Source organism: Hylaeus anthracinus, unplaced genomic scaffold (assembly GCF_026225885.1).
Source record: "Hylaeus anthracinus isolate JK02 unplaced genomic scaffold, UHH_iyHylAnth1.0_haploid 2, whole genome shotgun sequence".
In the NCBI taxonomy this organism is placed as follows: Eukaryota; Metazoa; Arthropoda; class Insecta; order Hymenoptera; family Colletidae; genus Hylaeus; species Hylaeus anthracinus.
Window position 1 is genome coordinate 4,674,981 of NW_026534838.1, and position 7,379 is coordinate 4,682,359.

The 7,379-nt window shown below is 44.3% G+C and overlaps 1 protein-coding gene across 1 annotated transcript in view; it reads left to right on the forward strand.

The window, feature by feature from the left end:
- LOC128893080 (calaxin-like) overlaps nt 1-2,063 on the forward strand; it is a 33,194-nt gene extending 31,131 nt beyond the window's left edge. The window contains exon 9 of the mRNA XM_054153850.1: nt 7-2,063. The gene's annotated coding sequence lies outside the window, so the exon portion shown is untranslated. The remainder of the gene's footprint in view (nt 1-6) is intronic.
- Nucleotides 2,064-7,379: the final 5,316 nt, after the last annotated feature.

Here is a 7,379-nt window from a genome sequence, read left to right on the forward strand (position 1 = left end):
TTTCAGGTATAGATTGAGAGCCTAGCATCTTATTATGCCAAAAGAATGACACTGCTCCAAAAGTGCAGAGTTAATTTTAGCTCCTCACGTTCCATCACGAATAGAAATTTGATCACATAAGATCTTCTTCTTTATTCCTCCCAACAACATTACTTCGAATTCAAACAAACCTCCAGAGCATACGATCTGCATACTACTTCCTCTCGAAACAGTTTAATGTCGAGTGACCAAGCCAGTGGTCCTTTCATCCACGTTTCGAGAATCACGAAAACCTCCACTTCATTTCGTCGCCGAGTGTATGGAGGAATAAAAGAAAGAGTCGTCGCGGGACGGAGCAAACGAGGCTCTCGGAACTACGAAGCCTCGGGTCCGTAACGATCGAAGCCAGCCCTCGAGATTTCTTTTTTGCAGATTCACCGCGTTGCGTGCCCATAATGTCCCACGAGCTGTCTTCGTGCGGGCATGTCGAGCAATTTCGAGATCCCTGGATCGTTCGTCCGAATCGTCGCAGCGTGAACTCGTCTTCGCCCCGCCCTGTGGGTGCGAGCGAGAGGATCCCGGGCCCCATAACCTGACGAATTAATCGCGGACGTGGCTACGCGACCGTATCTTGCCACAAACGTGGGACACCCCTTTTTTCGTGGCGAGTTTTACGGAGTCCCGTCGCCGGACGTGCGGCCAGCCTCGCGTGGACGCTTCAGCTTCCTTTTTCGTCCGTATCTTGTTAGCGTAACCCCGCATAATGAGGCGTAAATTGCCACGGTGGATCCTTCCGACGAACAGACTTTGTCCGCAGTGGCGTAGCTGCTGGCGAGACACGGACGGGGAACGTGTTCCTCTGCTGTGCTCGGCGACCCGTGTGATTGCGTGGAAGTTGGATTGTTTGCATCGCTCGGGAGTTGGGAAGTTATCGCGTTGATAATATCCCGGGGCGAGGGGCGATTGCGGACGACTGCCGTAGACGTATGCGTGAGCACCGTGTGCACTTGCATGATGAGTTTTTCTACAGTGGATTATGGATGATTTTTGGGGGTGGTTGTCGCTATAATTTCCTATAGTATATTCTCTGAATACTTTTCTTTTTTTTTTTTTTTAATTACTTTATTTAAGGTCACATCAGCTACAGAGGTTATTAGTGACCACGTCGACGATTACAATTTAATTATAATTAACACGTTATATTTCATTAATATCTTGATTAAATCGAGGAATTCGTTTCTGTTGGTACTCCCTGACATTCTTCAATTAAACGTTTTACTGTAAGGGATTCGTCGCAAAATTCATTTTGTAGCAATGAGTCTGTGTGGCCAATTCTCGATCTTGATAGTGTCACTTGCAGTCTTCTATCTGCTAAAGTTGGAATTGTATCGCTGGTCGAGTTTCGTGTTTGGTGTAGTTTCTGCATTATTTCTTTAAAAGAGGAGATTTTATTCTTCATTCAGTACACGAATATTTCCTTGTAATAGTAGCTACGTACAAACAATGCTCGTTATTTGGAAACAAGGTTTGCTGGACCAGTGGCCTTTTGGGATTTATGGGTCCAATTACCCGTGCCATATCAGAGTCAGGCCTCCCGAAGCAGATCATGATTCAAGGACTCCCCCTGGCAACCATTATGCTCTCCTTCTGGCTGAATCGCATTTAAATTCTTAAAATTGCCGAAGCTCGGCCGTTTCTTTGCGCACATTTGAAAATTACTTCCTGCTGTGTGTTATTTGTTCGGGAGAAACAAAGTAAATTATGGCGTGTAAAAGTTCGGGGCGCGAAAGATCAAGGCGCGGCGCGAAAGTTGCGCAGATTATCCAATTTAGCCGATTTATAACGAGACAAACGAGGTTGCCGTGTGCCAGATGTCACGAGACAACGCGGCGAAAGAGGCGGCGAAACTTTGATGCAAACTGGCCCCCGAAGTGTTTCTCTCGTGTCACGCACGTGCTCGTGCGAAATTTTTTGTCAGAACGCCTTCTCGCCTTCTTTTTGGTGCCCCGTGAAACGGCTAAAGTGTCGCTCGATATAATCCATTTTCGAATGTGCCCACGTCATCCGACGCCGTTAATAAACGAGCCCCGACCTTTAAATCACAGCTGTGAAATCGATTTGCATCTTTAGTAATATTCGAGAAATTACTCGCAATTTTCTGGCAATCATTCTTGAGATTGCAAAACACTTCAGCCGATGAAGCGATACGACTCCCTTCAAATTGTTTTAATTTTACGGTTGCGCGAAGTTAAAAATGAACACCGAAGTGCGAAGAGCCTTAATTTAAATATGAAAGGTGAAACCTCTAAGGAAATCGTGGAACGTTAGCATACCAGTTTCGTACGTCTACCCGAGCAACAGGAAGAAAAGAAAAATTTGTTTATTTGTTCGCGCCGGAGCGTTCGTGTTGGTTTTGTTTAGGTACATATTCTATATGCAGCAGAAAAAAAGGGAACAAGGAGTTTCGGGGTTGGAACGCGAAGATTGAATTAATTATACAGTGCGTTTGGCAACAGGTGTCAGAAACTTTAGGAGGTGATTCTGACTTTACATATCAAAACAAGACGAAACTCGGGAATGGCGAAATTGGATTGCAGGTTTCTTCAGATTTCGAGAGACTGCGTTCGAGAGATTTTAGAATTTAGAGAAAAATTTTCTGGGCACTCCTTGTCATTTGAAATATTTTCTAAATTTTCATGCTTACATATTGAGTACAGTAAATAAATATTCTCTCTATGTATTTTATATTCATTTGGTAATATCAAAACGTTGACTGCCATGCTAGTACTCTTGGAAATTTCCTCTGTGATTAAGTTTTCTCTAGACTTTTGGAAACTACATAAGACATTTAGTGTAGTATTTATTTTTGTACCTTCAAATTTATTTTCTTTGATACTCAGAATCGATTCAGACCTCGTACAGAATTAATTTGTTTAATTCTTCGGTGAAAATTACTGTCACCCATATATAAGTGACGTCGCTATCAACATGTCAACTTAATCAAACGTCTTCAATATAGAAGTACGAATAGAAGGTACGAATATTTATCGACTGTATGTAATAGTAGATAAAGTGTACCTATTAATACAATTTCGTAGCCGAATGGAATTTTTTAATAAACATTTGCTAGTCGTGCAGACCACCAGACCTCAATTTTAGAAATCGTTGAGCCGCAAGGGAGGAATCGAGCCACTCGACGGGACGCGTGCGAATCACAGGCAGTTTGAGAATAATTTTAGACGAGCTGTCGAGGATAACACGATTCGCAAATTAACCCGGCACCTCTCGCGTGATCCGAACGTTACCTTAATGGCCGATTGGTCACGCACCACGGAGGTGCCACGACGCGATTTATGATCCCATGTCTTAATCGTGACCCGCAAATTATCACCTCAGTCGAATATCCGACGGACAATGGGCCGAATTCGCGCAACATCCCGTTTTTGTCAATCCCTGTCCGACTTCTTCGAACCTCTCTCGAATCCTTGGAACTTTAACAAGGGAACCCTTCCGCTAGATTTTTCTTCCAATAAAGTCCAGTTTTCGGTTCCCACGAGCCACTCGAATGCTCCCCAATACTCTCTAATAAATAACGCCAATAGTTTTCTAAAATTCCAGCATCCATTCGAGTTTCGCGTTCGACTAATCTCTCATACATCACGCGGCCTGTAATCATCGCCCCGAGAGCTGATTCCGCAGGTTTCCGATATCGGAAATAGGTTGGCCTTCACGGAATCAAAAGCGGTATGTCGGTGCCCGGAGCGAGAACCTGCAGCAGCAACAAGTAACCTGGCAAGACGTTGGCTACCCTATGCATACAGAGTGCTGCTACCAACCTGCCGCGAGGGAAGAATTTATTATGTGATCTAATTTAGAGCCGCGTGATATATGGAGGTGCTCGCCTTTTCACATAACTTCGGCAGCGCGGAAACTTTATGATTCGACGATTTACCCGCGAGGCTTTCAGGCCTTCCGAAAGACCGTGCTCACGGTTTCAACATTCCCTCGTCGCTCTCTCGAAAGCGACTTCTGAAATTATTTATTTAAGGGGGACGGATGTGTCGAAGCACGCAAACAACACGGACCTTGTCGAGCAATTAGTCTTTAGATTCGTTTGATACAGATGTACGCGCCGAGATTAAGAGAAACAGGATCGGTGTAACCATATTTCAAGGCGCGACGAGGAGAAAGTGTCCGGATGGAAAAGAGGGAGCATAGACGTTTTTATTTGTTTGTTCGCTGGCGATTTTCGAACGTCTTCATTGGTCGATGCGGTATCGCCCGTGGGTTGAATAAATATTCGTATGTTGCAAAAGATGCAGAGCGATAAAGCGCGCAGACGTGTAACTGAAGTCCTCTTTTCGGACTAGCATCTTCGAGTATATATCTACACATGGAATACATGCAAATCGAGAAGTCTGGAGTAATAATTACAAACTTTATCCTCGGTTTTGCTCGTATCGTATAGCAGTGCTCGCGATACAAGGACACGATTCGAATATTCGCGAATGGGATCCCAATAGCAAACAACCACCGCGAACGTATAATTTCCCGAAAGGACGGCAGAACGGTGAATGTTTGTGGTCCGTTTTACCCAATGGGCCTTCTATGTGGTAGGCCAAGTAAGTACAGGGTACCAACGGAGGACATTCCGTTTCGGAATTCACAAGACCCAGCGGACGGGACGTCGAGTCGGTCGATTCAGAAAATTTGCAGGCCGGAGCCTCGCAAATTTGCGCATAAAGACGTAGCTATAGCCGCCCGAAGGGCAGGGTTGCAGCTCGGCCGACGCATTCCGCGGGCGACGCATGGCGGAAACGTTGCGTAATTGCCCTGCGCACCTGAAACGTTTCGGAGCATCCCTCTCGGGCCGAACGAGCTACATAAATTTCCCGGCAGTCGCGTTTACAGCGCGTAATTAGTTGGAACTCGAAAAATTCGGTAACAGGGAACGGGGGCAAGCGAAAAAGGGTTTATCGATTCGCCGCGGTGAAACGGATCGGGCCGGTGGATCGGCGGAGAATAATGCCGAGGAACGCGCAAATTGAATTCCTGTTTGACGGAATTTTTTCATTCTCGCAATTACACGCTGTTGTGTACAAATTGATACCGATGCTTTCGAGATCGACGCGAGAAAGAAGCGAGCAGCGCTCTGGGAATAGTTTCTTCGATAGCATAGAGTCAAAGACTTATTTCAGAAATTTTGTTAGTGACTTACGTTGCAACGCTTCAGGAAAGATATATTTATATTTCTCGTCCTTACAATAATTCTGGAACACCCTGTATACGTTCTCTGTTGGGATCACATTCTTCCATGATAGTAAACAGTTTGTTTGCAAGATGCACGAAGGCTTCACTCATATTTTTAATCAACTTCTTCTTCCTCACTTTCATTGTGTATTTTATTGTTACTCAATCGTTGCTCAATTAGGTAGTCATTTGACAGCGGTGCCCAGTGAGATTCGATCAACTCGTTAACATCTTCATTATTGTCGTCCAAGTTTAGCTCGTTCATTAGGCTAACTATTTCATCTGTGATTTCTTCAAAATTTATTAAAACACTTGTCATTTGTGGGCATAATTGTTTCCAGGAACAATTTTTCGTTTCATCGCATTCTTTGGCATTTGTTTTTGCCTTAAAAAATTGAAACTTTTAAAATGTGCGAAAATTGAGGGCCGTTTGTAACACTAAAAAAAAGCACGTTTCCAAAGTTAGATTATTTTATGTAACGCGATTCCTGTCCGCACATCTTGCAACGAGATGGGGCAGAGTGCAAAGGGTTGCAAAGGGTCTCATTAAACATATAAAAAGCTTGTATAAAATATCTGCTTTTAACCATCAATCTTCGTCTGCACCGAGTTCTCACAAATCCGTAAAGTTCCGTGTCTCCGTCGCAATTTCTGACGCACGCCTGCGCCACTTCAGAAGATTGCCATCTTCTCCAGTAACTCGATGAAGCAATCTATTTTAATGATCACCTATCACAGCGACTATTCCCCGGTTACCTAACCCGTCGCGGTGACGAATGTGGTACGACGATGGGCGTGAGTGTCGAAATTAAAACGTAGACAGGGTTGGTTTTAAAAACCTCATTGTAATCGGCCTCGGGTAATATACGAACCGACCCCGGCGGATCATAAAGGCTCGATAAAAGTATAAAGATCGCCACGCTCGAAACGCTCTAATCACACGGCTCTGGACGCGCAGGTAATTTGCCGTGCCGTCGTTCGAGGGCCCCGTAGATGGACGAGAACTCGAAAAAGTAATTTTACGCACTGTTTACACTGGCCTCGGTACGCAACGAAGCACCAGGAGTTGCGTACCGAAGATCCAAGAAGCTATCAACGTAAATCAATAACGGGAGCACTTTGGCGGCGCATCGGCCAGCTGCTGCCGCAGCCCTGGCTGGCATTCCATTGGCTATTGCTTTTTCGAGGCTTCTACTCTACAAGGAATCGTATCGACGACGCTGTAAATAATAATCTCGTGTAACTACAGGGTTCAACTTGCTGCCTTATACTTTCACCAATTAACTGACGTTCCACGGGACACGCTAGACCCCTTGTTCGACGATCCAGTCTCCTCTGACCATGGAGCGATGATGCAGGAAACGATTTTCTCGCAACTAAGTAATACGGCATTTTAGACAAAGACGTCGGAGTTAAGCAAGATGATACAATCGTTTTTAAATACGCGTTACAGTTATGTTAGATCATTTAATACAAAAAACTACAGAAATTTTATAGCGACTGTATAATGACCGAAAGGTGGGAAAATATTGTAAAACGAGAGAGATCACCTTTTCTTATAGCACTTAATCTTTCATTTACTGAATTTCTCAAAAGTTTTCAAAGTTCAGGCGTCCATCTTGGTCTCCTATCATCAGTATATATGTACAGTTGTCTCTAACAAACTTCCAAAAGAAAAAGATCAACAGATTTCACGCTTGTCGTAAGAATCAAGGGATTGGGAACGTACGAGACGTCCTAATATTCATTTCTCGAGTCTCCTTCTCTAGTTGATTCTGAATAATTACTATCTTCAATGAATATCTCTGAAGCATTTCAACTTAAAATTTTGTATTTTTTAAGCTATTTAGCAGTCTCGCAAGAAAGTTTTCGTAAACGATGAGATCAAATTAATTTGCCTCCATTACCGAGGAGTAATTACTCACCCCCTGACCTTGCTTAATTACGGAGCCCTAACTAAACGAGGGTTTCCGTGGTCCGGGAGCGTTACAAGTTCCGCGTGCAATAAACAAACCGCCACGTGGCACGTCATTCGACCGTAAACACGCTACCCGAGACTCCCGAAGATTAAACTCAAGCCTACCGAAGAGATTGTATTCGTTTTATCCCGAAGATCGCGAATGGTGGGCAATAAGAGCATCCGGACCCTG